The 13,497-nt window shown below is 40.2% G+C and overlaps 1 long non-coding RNA gene across 1 annotated transcript; it reads left to right on the forward strand.

The window, feature by feature from the left end:
* The first annotated feature begins 11,879 nt into the window (after positions 1–11,879).
* Positions 11,880–13,051, forward strand: LOC139112508 (uncharacterized). The gene is made up of 3 exons (XR_011547394.1): positions 11,880–12,319; positions 12,477–12,673; positions 12,831–13,051. It is a non-coding gene; the product is annotated as an uncharacterized lncRNA (long non-coding RNA).
* The last annotated feature ends 446 nt before the right edge of the window (positions 13,052–13,497 follow it).

Raw genomic sequence — 13,497 nt, forward strand, 5'->3', positions numbered from 1 at the left:
CAAAGCGATCGCGCCTCACTATCCCTTCCTCCAGAGCCACGGCGCGCTGCCTCGAGTAGCGATCGCCGCCTCGCCTCCCTCACCCTGAGCCACGGCGCGCTGCCCCGAGTAGCGATCGCCGCCTCGCTTCCTTCACCCTGAGCCACGGCGCGCTGCCTCGAGTAGCGATCGCCGCCTCACCTCCCTCACCCTGAGCCACGGCGCGCTGCCCCGAGTAGCGATCGCCGCCTCACTTCCTTCACCCCGAGCCACGGCGCGCTGCCCCAGGTAGCGATCGCCGCCTCGCTTCCTCAACTCCGAAATTTAACACGCTGTTCCGAACAACTACTATCGCTCCTAAATCGAACCCGTTGATCCCTGGTTGCGCGCTGAGCCTCTTAAGAATAGCGTAGCAATTGAATTTAACCAATTTCCAATTTTTTTTGTAGATGAATTACGAAATTGTCGCAAACCACTACGCCCGGTGGACTCCTTACAGGCTTACAACCCCTGCTCCGCCTCTCTTTAAACAAATTGTAAGCCATAATACGAGGGGAAATTCTTGGGAATGGGTTTACGAACTACCTCTCGAGACACGTATAAAAATTAGAAAGCAGATTAATGACGTATTAAATAATTAACTAAAACCTCAAAATAAAAGCTTCACTTTATTTTAGACAAATAAAAGGAGACACAGAGGCCGGAGGTCTTGCCGCGCTGGGCGACGAGAAAAGGCGCGGCAATTGATTCGCAATTTTAAAACGCCGGGAACATTTAATCCGGCTGTCTTCCCGATAGGACCCACACCGGCTCCCGTGGGATATAAGACACCACCGCGGGACACGATCTTCACGCCGCCAGCGGTCCCTCCTCCGCGACCCCCTACCGCGCAACCGCCAAAAACGCTTCCGCCGCGACCCTCCTCATCATCATTGCCACAAATCATTAAAGTAGAAGATTTTAAACCGCGCGTTAAAATCGTCAACCCCGCGCCCGTTCTACCTATACCACAAGCGCCTAAAACGGGGACACCTGTAGGAACGATTGTACAGCGGAGTAGCCAACAAATTAACAAAAAATGGGATTGGCTGATGAAAATCTAAAATAAAACAGCGAAATTAATTTCTATACACACACTATCTTTTCTTTTTTTTTTCTCCCTTCTCATCACACATTCCTAGACCGCGAGCGAAAACAATTTCGGACGTAACAAACTGGTGACAGCTCGGTGGGATATACCCCAAAATTATAAATTTCCTCGTTTCTCGCCCGTTATCGCTCGATGACATTGCCAAATTCAAAGAAAAATTTCGAACTACCCCTATTAATTCCCTCATCAATATTCACGATGAATTCTAACGATAGCTCGCCCGAATATGAAAACGCCGCGACTACGTCAGAAACGCTTGAGACACCCGGTATCGAACAAACACTTCGCGATATACAGGGTCACGAAAAAGAACTCGCGCGGCGAACAACCGACCTCGAAGTAATGCTTCACACATTAACCCAAGCTATATCAAAATTAAATATTGGAAAGTTAGCATCCCCAGAAAACCCCCCTTACCACCCACCCCCCTCATCACAACCCCTCACGCCTAATACTCACGTTTCGGAACCTACAACTTCTCCGATGAATTTCAACGCAAACGACGACGCCGGGTATTCTAAATTCTACATTCGCGATACTATAGAATCAATACCGAAATACGATGGGCATAATATACCCATATGGCAATTTACGAAAGCCTGTAAACGAGCTCGGGGAAATTTACCTTTGATCAACGAAAAATTATTCGTGAAAATGATTAAAAATAAATTAAGCCACCACGCATATCTCGCGGTTGAAGATGAAATTATCCCTACAGTCGACAAACTTCTCGAAATTTTAAAACGCACTTTCGGACCGGGGAAAAGTGCCAATTACTACCGCGGGCAATTAAGTATAATTTTCAAAAAAACCAACGAGCACATATTAGATTATATCGGTCGTGTGAAAGACCACAGAATAGCTATAATCGAAGGGGACCAAGTTAACCTCGCTCGGGATCTTACTGAAATCGAGATTACCGCTATAGATAATTTTACACTTGAAGCCTACTACGAAGGACTTCCACGCGAATACCGAATTGAGCTCCGCGCCGAAGGATTTACGAATCTCGCTGACGCATACGCTAAAACAATTGTTATAAATAAACGCATGGAAAGAGAAGAAACGCGAAACCGCGAATATCGGGCACCATATAATCCCCCACCCTCCCCCACAAATACTTATAATTCCCATGAAACATCCACGAATTCTGCGCGAAAAATATGCAGTTATTGCAAAAATATCGGTCACCTCATTCACGAGTGTCGAAAAAGGCAATCACGGGAAAATCGACCTAACATAGACGCACAAGCACGCGTGATTAATCCATCGAATCAAACGGGAAACTCCTCCGAGGTCCCGACAACCGGGACGAACCGAGGCCTCGGATCGACGCGTCCCGTCCATACACTCGAGTACTCCCCAGTACAATCCACGTCCTCCGAGGAAATAACCACGAAATTCCCTCTGTCGAACTAAATTCTAAATTTTTCATTGGCCCAACGGCGTTTATGATAGACACCGGCGCCCAGCCGAATATAATTAAAAGAGGGTGCCTCAAACCGTGCGTAGCTATTAATAAAAAAAACATTATACAACTCTCCGGCATAACCGAATCTATAACCGATACTATCGGTTCCGCTACTATTCGCGTAGCAAAAGATCTTATAACTTTCAATATCGTACCCGACGATTTTCCTATCGTTACGCAGGGAATATTAGGATCGGAATTCTTTATTAGCAACGACGCTTGCATTAATTACTCCACAAAAGAAATAACTTGGAAAAACGGATCCCTGCCATTCAAAAATCAAAAATCTGTAGTCGTACCTCCCCGAACAAAAACCGGACTTACTATCTATATTTCGAATCCAGAAAAGAAAACGGGATACGTACCGGGCATGGTACCGTGCAGCGGCGCCTACGCCGGAGACTGCCTGGTAACATGCGTAAACGATAAAGCTTACATTTCCATCGTTAATACACTAAACCACGAAATTGAAATTCTAATTCCTACCATTCAGATAATCGAATTCGAACAAATCTCGCGCGATACCCCCCCCTCTGAAAATCCCGAATCGTCGCCGCAGAATCGCGTACACATCGCCGAAACTCTTCGCCCAAGCGCACCGCAAGACAAGAATATAAATCTCCAGGAAATCGCCCCTGTGTCTCTTAAAAATAAATCTTACGCGGGATCTTCACATCCCTATACGGGTCTCCAAAAAATTCACTCCCGCGTAAGATCTCGCAAGGCGTCGATAATGAATGTATCGACGACCCTCTCAACCTCTCAAAATAACTCATTTTCCGGAGATTCTCCAAGCTCCACTCCTATCTTAATAAACGAAAACGATTCACGCGTATCTCAAATTCTACAACTTCTGCGACTTGACCATTTAAATAAAGAGGAAAAAGAAAACATAATTACGATAGTTAGGACTTATCACGATCGCTTTTATTTACCGAACGATCAATTAGATAAAACCGATGTAATTTCACACCGCGTTATCACAACCGACGATATTCCAATAAATGTAAAGCAGTATCGCTTCCCCCCCATTCATCGCAAGGAATTAAACACTCAAGTGGACCAACTTCTCGCCAAGGACATCGTTCAACACTCCACGTCTCCCTACAACTCACCCGTTTGGATTGTGCCGAAGAAACCGGACTCGGCGGGAAACAAAAGGTGGAGGATGGTGATTGATTACCGACGCCTCAACGAAAAAACTATTCCGGACGCATATCCGCTACCAAATATAACGGATATCTTGGATCAGCTTGGTGGAGCAAAATATTTCTCGATACTGGACTTGGCAAGCGGGTTTCACCAAATACCACTGCACGAAGAAGACATAGAGAAAACAGCGTTTTCCACCCCTTACGGCCACTATGAATTTACTCGGATGCCGTTCGGATTGCGGAACGCTCCTGCTACCTTCCAACGCCTCATGGATCAGGTACTCACTGGACTCCAGGGGAACGAATTGTTCGTATACATGGACGACATCGTCATCTACGCGAGCTCACTGAGGGAACACGATATTAAAATTGCCAAATTAATGCAGCGACTGCGCCAAGCAAATTTAACGCTACAAATTGATAAATGCGAATTTCTCCATCTCGAAGTAATTTACTTGGGCCACATCATCGGAAAAGAAGGCGTGCGCCCTGATCCCAAAAAGATATCCGCAATTAAACATTTTCCGGCACCGAAAAATTGTAAAAATATACGACAATTTTTAGGCCTCGCTGGCTATTATCGCCGATTTATTAAAGACTTTTCAAAAATAGCTAGCCCACTGTCAAACTTATTAAAAAAGGAAGTCATTTTCCGATGGAACGAGGAAACGCAAAATGCTTTCGACTCTTTGAGAGAATTATTGTGTAAAGAACCGATCTTGCAGTACCCGGATTATGAAAAAGAATTTATCCTAACTACAGACGCCTCAAATTACGCGATAGGAAGCGTACTTAGCCAAGGAATTTTGGGGCAGGACCTTCCTATAGCATACACTTCTAGAGTCCTGAACCCTGCCGAGAAAAATTATTCAACGATCGAAAAAGAATTATTAGCTATCACGTATAGTATAAATCATTTCCGACCATACCTCTACGGAAGGAAATTCCTCCTTGTCACAGACCATCAACCACTTACATGGCTTCATCGCGTCAAGGATCCGACATCGCGACTAATGAGGTGGCGCCTCAAATTAGAAGAATACGAATACAAAATTATATATAAAAGCGGCTCAACAAATAAAAATGCCGACGCTCTATCTCGAAATCCTATCCAAGACATTTCCTACCTTTCTCTCTACCCAATACAAAAAAAATTTCGCCTAGATCACAACCAGCAATGGAAAATAGTTAAAGAAGATCAAGATACCGATGATGAAGATTTACCGAGGAAAAATCCCCTCCCAAGGGGTGACCAAAAAGCGAAACCATCCGTGACGCACTCGGGAAAATCTGAGGTATCCGAAGATACCCCTCCTCACTCCCCTCCCGTCCAAAATATTTTCCCTTCCACTAATTCTGTACTATTAAAGGAAGTCGGAGTACCTCTGACTGGAAGAAATGATCACGTCGTCATTTTTATCGCCGCTGACGGATCTCCGTTAGACGACGCAGCCCACGAGCTCCACGTAAACGAACAATTTTCGAACATCGATTCGATCGCATTAGGAAGAGCGCGAGTACTGCAATCAAACCAATCTGCACGCTACATAATCGCACTACCATTAAGAGAACGAAGAAATACTCCGCAAGACGAAAATATTCTTCAAGAATGTTTTCGATCTCTTTTGGATGTTATAATTGAGCTAGAAATTTACTCATTCAGTATTCGAAAGGCCAAAAGCACTTCCACTATTCCCTGGACCGAAATCATGGAATTATTAAAGGATCTTACAACGCTTCACCCAATAACTATAACAATCTGCACAGGCACCACGATGATACCCCCTCCTGAGGAACGTCAAAAAATAATTCAAGAATATCACGGATCTACCGCCGGTGGACACAAAGGGATAAATAAAACGTATCATCGTATTAAACGATACTATTTCTGGAAAAATATAAAGCTCGACATCCAGCAGCATATTAAACAATGCCGTCCTTGCCAGGAACAAAAATTAGTAAGAAATAAAGTCCGACAACCCATGATACTCACGGACACTCCAGGCCGCGCCTTCGACAAAATAGCTCTCGACATCTTGGGACCCTTCAGAAGAACTTCTCGAGGAAATGCGTACGTTTTAACAATTCAAGATCTCCTCACGAAATATTCAATATACGTTCCTATCGGAGATCTTACAGCTGAAACCACTGCTGCTTCGTTTATAAACAATTTTATTTGTCGATTCGGATGCCCCAGAAGCATATTAACCGATCAAGGGACTAATTTTATGAGCAATCTATTTAAATACATTGCCAAAAGCTTTCGAATACGACACCTCAGAACGACCGCTCACCATCCTCAATCTAATGGATCACTGGAAAGATCACACATTGTTCTCACCGAATATCTCAAATGCTTCTTAGAAGCTGAAAACGACTGGGATGGATTAATAGAACGCGCCAATTTTTCATACAATACCGCAGTACACGAAAGAACGGGGTACACCCCCCATGAACTAGTCTTCGGAGTAACAGCACGCCTCCCCTCCGCCCACTGTTCTCTCGTCGAGTCTGAAACCTATCCGGTCTACTTGACGAATCTCATCAGCGACATCCGCCAACTTCAAGACACCGCCCGAAACCGACTAAATAAAAATAAATTGCGATCCAAGGAATATTACGATAAACGCGCACACCCGGAAAATTTCGAAGTAGGAAACTATGTACTTTTGTTAAATAACAGTAAAATCGGCAAACTCGATAAAGAATATTTCGGACCGTATCTAATTACTGAAATCTTAGACCGAGGAAACATACGAATAAAAATAAGAAATACGACACGAGTAGTACACTCAAATCGATTAAAGAAATGCGCTTATTCATAGTTCTAATAAGAATCGTTTTCCTTTCTCTTACTTCTCTTTCCTATTATTTTCCTCTTTTTTTTTATTTTTTTTTTATTTTAGGCAAAAACCTTTTATGGTCAAGCCGCAGGAAAATAGCAAATTGCCAGCAATAAAATTTTCTTTTATTACATACGTTTAATTAAAACTAATAAATATTCGAATTATTTTTCTCTAGAATTAAGGATTTAAAATGACTGTAACGCTCTAAAGTAGAGACCTCACTCTTTTCTATTCCTTTTTTTTTATCTTATTATCATTATCTTTTTCTTTATTCTTCCTTTTCTTTGAGGAGGAAAGAGCATTCCAGTCATTTAAAGCGATATAAAAGGAAAGAAAACTTCCTACTAAACGTTAAGTATTAAGAAAATATTCTAAATGTAATGCAACCTCGAAACAAATCCCGAGCCAAACACATATATATACCGGACGCTTCCGAACGTACTCCAGAACCTATAAAACGAATGGGCTCATCAAGCTCGCCAGCTCACTACGTTCATACTTAAGAAGGGGGATGTTACGTCCGGAAGCCTCCACAATATATATATTTCTTTTTTTTTTTGGCTTCTTTTCCTTTCAATATTTTTCTTTTCTTTCGTCTAAATTAATTACTTTGATGTATCGGCGTACCATTATCGTTACCTAACACCGGTGATTGTCGCGCGGTCGATACATCGTGATGTATCGATTATTATACCGATCGGCCGCCCGACACATCACCCGGTGCTCACGCCCGTGCTCATGCTCTCGATCACGCCCGCGTACACGTGAACATCACGTACTTAAGACACTGCCTAGTTATAATTTTGCAATTAAAAGAGCAGCGATAAATTGGGCGCCATACAGCGAAGCCAAACGTGAAAGGATTTAAAGAAAAACTTAAAACATCTACTAAATAATTCAATTTAACAATAAAACAAACGAGAGAAAAGAAAAATAGGCTGTACGCCTTTTTAATAAAACAAATACTAATAAACCGAAAAAGCATTATATCCAGACATCCTAAAGAAGCGATTACGAAAACTCAAAACCCGAAAACAACGAAGATTTAACGATTAAATGAGAAAATTAAAATTAGATATGCGTGCAATGCGGAAGTAAAACTAGGTATGAAAAAACAAGACTCTCATTTAACGGTTAAACAAAATAGTTAGGCGCGAGCGACCCACGCCAGCGAAATCACGACCATATAAAAGGGATAAAGACCTTATCGAAGTTGCAAAATTAAATGTTCAAATTATCGAAAAATCGAAATCCTTCACAAAGGAATTTCGCGGGGCAAAGGGAGAATCCTTGCTCCCCTCGCCCTCGGAGCCTAACATCTACTCATATAAAAGTCGCGAATTTTCGGACCTGTGATCGCATTATCGTCTCAACGATCTCCGACGACGAAGACCACCAGGAAGCGCAAGACTGTACGAGCGAAGAAATTAAAAGCAGTTAAAAGTACAAACTCTCACGTCGCTTGAATTTAAAACCTTAAGGGCTTAAAGCGCGCTTCTCCAAAGCGATCGCGCCTCACTATCCCTTCCTCCAGAGCCACGGCGCGCTGCCCCGAGTAGCGATCGCCGCCTCGCCTCCTTCACTCCGAGCCACGGCGCGCTGCTCCGAGTAGCGATCGCCGCCTCACCTCCTTCACTCCGAGCCACGGCGCGCTGCTCCGAGTAGCGATCGCCGCCTCACCTCCCTCACCCTGAGCCACGGCGCGCTGCCCCGAGTAGCGATCGCCGCCTCGCTTCCTCGACTCCGAAATTCACCACGCTATTCCGAACAATTACTATCGCTTCTAATCGAACCCGTCGATCCTTGGTTGCGCGCTGAGCCACTTAAGAATAGCGTAGCAACTGAATTTAACCTATCTCCAATTTTTTGTAGATGAATAACGAATTTGTCGCAAATCACTACGCCCGATGGACTCCTTACCGGCTTACAACCCCTGCTCCGCCTCTCTTTAAACGAACTGTAAGCCACAATACAAGGGGAAATTCTTGGGAATGGGTATACGAACTACCTCTCGAGACACGGATAAAAATTAGAAAACAAATTAATGACGTATTAAATAATTAACGAAAACCTCAAAGTAAAAGCTTCATTTCATCTCTACACTTTATTATAGACGAACAAAAGGAGACACAGAGGCCGGAGATCTTGCCGCGCTGGGCGACGAGAAAAGGCGCGGCAACTGATTCGCAACTTTAAGACGCCGGGAATATTTAATCCGGCTGTCTTCCCGATAGGACCCACACCGGCTCCCGTGGGATATAAGACGCCACCGCGGGACACGATTTTCACACCGCCAGCGGTCCCTCCTCCGCGACCCCCTACCGCGCAACCGCCAAAAGCGCTTCCGCCGCGACCCTCCGCATCATCGTTGCCGCGAATAATAAAAGTAGAGGATTTTAAACCGCGCGTTAAAATCGTCAACCTTGCGCCCGTTCTACCTATTCCACAAACACCTAAAACGGGGACGCCTGTAGGAACAATTGTACAGAGAAGTAGCCAACAGATTAACAAAAAATGGGATTGGCTGATGAAAGTCTAAAATAAAATAGCGAAATTAATTTCTACACACATACTATCTTTTTTTTTCTTTCTCCCTTCTCATCACACATTCTTAGACCGCGAACGAAAACAATATCGGACGTAACAATACGTATGCTTATATAATAATCAGTTTTCTTCGTTGAAACAAAAGTAGTAATATCTTTTTATTTTACTTTGTTCTTATGTTCAAAAATATTTTAGTTAAAAGATATGTTTGTTAAATGATTTGTGCGTTACATAAATATATGTTAATATATGCATAATAAATATATGTTACTAATATATTTAATAGTCAAAAAATATGTGATTTTTTTTATGATTAGATTTTAAGTCACTCTCGATTAATATGTGTTTTGTACGTGTACCAAAGATAAGTGTATTATGTAAAATTGAATCAGTTACATTGTATCCATTCGTCAATTTTTATTTATGTACAAAATAAAAGAAACCATGTTTTATTTTACATTTTGCTTTATTTTATTTAGTAAGTAAACTAATTAACATTTTACTCTCTGTAATATACAATGTATTATATTATTGTACTAGATTTATAAGATATTCACGGCGAATCAGTCCTCTTCTATCGTTAAGTAATCGATCAAAGAAAATATTTTCCTCATTATTGTTGTTGGCATTTTCTTCTAAGCCGTCACATATAAAATCGTTGATATTGTTACGCACGGCGACTCAGGCGACGGCCTCGCTCACACTAGTTCACTCCGCTGCAGCGCTCTCACTTTCTCTCACACTCACTCCGCGTCACTCCCGCCGTGAAAGAAATAACACAGACTTAGAAAAGAACTGATTTAATTGTAACCTTTACGTAACAACAACGCCCGTCAACGTCACGGGTCAGACTAACAAAATTCTCTTTAAACAACAAGCTGTCCCCTAGCAACACGCTTTAAATTTCCACGAACGCAAACCCGTTCTGCAAATTTATTTGCCTCGTAATTCCATTGATCACATTCTTCATCACTACTCTTTTCACACTTGAGTCTTTCAGTAATGGTTTTCAATAAATTATGTCCATTTATTGTAGCAATTGCAACAATGACATTTCGTCGATGCTCCTCCATTTTTGAAAACACACCAAGTATCTGTGAGAAGCGTTCGGCGACACTCAACACTCGAAGGCACACGGTTTCCCCACTACCTATCCACTGAAACTCACGAAATCTCACGTTTCCGAACGCAGCTTAACATCGATGTTGCTCGGAGCTAAAATTCCCATCACTGCCGCGAAACGACACTACCCTCATGTTATTAGACTCCATGTAAGAATTAACTAAAAGAATGGACTGCATGGAATCCGAACGTAATACGTCAGGAGCACGGAGTAGTATAAGGAAACTAAGCTCTGTATATGAAAGGTGGGACGACTTTTGGCCGAACTAATGCGAAAATTGGCCAAAAGGAACATTAGCGCTTCTTATGGGAAAATTCAGTACTATAGCGTTTGTGTGGCGCGCGTTGTTTGTAACGCTTTGATCTCATCCTTGTCAGTATTATTTTGACTGCTTGACATATAAAATAGAACAACCGGTTAGATCTTTGTTGAGAATATAGTAAATTAATTTTAAAATTAGATTGTTATAAAATTTTTATGTACAATTAATTTTTAAAATTTATTACATTTTACAAGAAAAGTTGTAAATAAAATGCAAAAAAGCGTTGAATTCATCGAACGTAGTAATTTTAATAAATTTTGAAAAAGGAATTATTTTGTTATTTATAAATACTTTGACACTCATATTATTTAGAACTGCTACACTTTTTTTTATAGTAGCATCATCTTCTATTTTTTGAACTCCAAAAAATAAGTCGTTTCCTTTTGTGTGACACCACATTTCATTTGGCAATTTTAATTTGTCTAAATTATTTTTTAAATAATTAAAGTTGAATTCAGTTTGTGAATTTAGTGTTTTTCTAATACAGGGTTTTTCTTCATTGCTACTGGAAGGCCGTTGGGATCGACAAGCGGTCGATCCGCGCGAACACTACGCTGGCACGAGGTCGGCTCGTGAAAATAGCGCGCCGAGCTAGATCAACGGGGAAAAAATACAGGTCGGGAGCAGGTGAATTCGAAAAGGAGCGACTGGAGTCAGTCGAGAGAAGATACGGGTCTCGTACGGAACGAAAGATAGCCGACGCGAAATATATATAGAGATAGATAACGACCGCGAGATTTCTGTAACTTTATTGTATATACTTTACAACGTAATAAAATAAGAAGTGAGTGTCAAAGAAACCGCTCGAGTGATTATTCATAAAGGCAACGTAAAAGACCTTACACTACTTTTGTTCTGATTTTGATGTATATTTGACTCCATGATGCTTATTCCACTGTTGGTTATTTAATATATGTTCTTAATTTTTTAATTGATGACTGTTTTAACAGAACCTAAAACATCTTCAAATTTAGAATTCACAAAAATAAATATAAATCAACAAATACTATATAATAAATACTTACATAAACTGCAAACAGTTAATGTGAATTAATTAATGTTCCAAATGCATTAAATTTAATTTATCCTTTTGGTCTTCTTTTCTATTTCATGGCCCCTGTTTCTATTTCAGTGATAACACTAACTTTCTTAACTGTAAATAAATTTATATTTCAGTTTTCTGGTGATTGGAGAGTTGTGAGGGTCAGAAAAGTTTTTCTGTGCTTCTACACATTGTCACGAAAGTTCTGCTGCTTTTGCGGCAGTCCCGTTGGATTTTTTATCAATTTTGAAGCTTTTTTTTTGCTGCCCAAAAAGTGCCAAGCCTGTACAACGACGTGAACTATTTTTATTAAGGGTTTGAAAAGTGACAGGTACAGGTTATAGGTTAAAAGTAGAGTGACTCTTAAATAAAGTATTTTCAGGCATTCAAGTTCAATTTTTAACTTTAATTCTGTTTTTTTTAATGTAGTAGAGTGTTTTAATTACAATTTAATATTATTTCTAACTGTAAATAAATTTATATTTTAGTTATCTGGTGATTTGAGTGCTGCGAGGGTCGCAGAAGTTTCACTGTGCTTCTACAGCTTGACAAAAAAGTTCTGCTGATTTCTGGACGGTCCCGTTGGATTTTTAATATAATTTGAAGCCTCTTCTTGCTCCACAAAACGTGCCAAGCCTGTACATCATCGGGAACTATTTTTTATAAGACTTATAATAAGTGACAAGTATGTGTTGTAGGTTAAAAATTGAAATATTGTTAAATAAATTATTTTCAGGCTTTCAAGTTAAATTTCTGATTTAATTTCGGTTTTGTTAAATGTAGTAGAGTGTTCTAATTACAATTTAATATTTTTTCTAACTGTAAATAAATTTATATTTCAGTTGTCTGGTGATTTGAGTGCTGCGAGGGTCGCAGAAATTTCACTGTACTTCTACAGCTTGACAAAAAAGTTCTGCTGATTTCTAGACGGTCCCGTTGGATTTTTAGTATAATTTGAAGCCTCTTTTTGCTCCACAAAACGTGCCAAGCCTGTACATCATCGGGAACTATTTTTTATAAGACTTATAAAAAGTGACAGGTATGTGTTTTAGGTTAAAAGTAAAGTTACACTAAAATAAATTATTTTCAGGCTCTTAAGTTTAATTTCTGACTTATATACGGCTTTATTTAGTGTAGTAGAGTGTTTTAATTACATTTTAATAATTGTCTTAACTGTAAATAAATTTATATTTTAGATTCTTGGTGATTGGAGTGCTGCGAGGGTCACAGAAGTTTTACTGCACTTGTACAGCTTGTGAAATGAGTTCTGCTTATTCCTGGAGTGTCCAGTTGGATTTTTTATCAAATATAAACCTTCCTCTTGCTGCCCAAAAAGTGCCAAGCCTGTACATCATCGGGAAATAATTTATATAAGACTTATAAAAAGTGACAGGTATGTGTTTTAGGTTAAAAGTAAAGTTAAACTTAAATAAATTATTTTCAGGCTTTTAAGTTTAATTTCTGACATAAATTCGGTTTTATTTAGTGTAGTAGAGTGCCCACGTTTCATATCAATAAGTTTTTCAATTTTAAAATATTTGTTTCAGTTATCTTGTGATTGAAGTACTTGAAGGGTCGCAAAATTTTACTGTGATTTTATACCTGGTGAAGGGGAGTTCTGCTGCTTTCTCGAGGGTCCCGTTGGCATTCCATTACAGTTTTTTTTATTCTACTTTTGCCTCACAAAGTCTGAAGCTTGTAAGTCAACGGAAAATATTAATAATTTAACTTATAAAAAGTGACATGTATGTTTTATAAATTAAAATAAATATCTTTTAAAGTTAATGATTTTGAATGTTCTAAGTTAATTTTTTGACTCTAATTCGATTTTATTAAAGCTAGTAGAGTGCTCACGTTTTATTT

Source organism: Cardiocondyla obscurior, linkage group LG29, assembly GCF_019399895.1.
Source record: "Cardiocondyla obscurior isolate alpha-2009 linkage group LG29, Cobs3.1, whole genome shotgun sequence".
NCBI lineage: Eukaryota > Metazoa > Arthropoda > Insecta > Hymenoptera > Formicidae > Cardiocondyla > Cardiocondyla obscurior.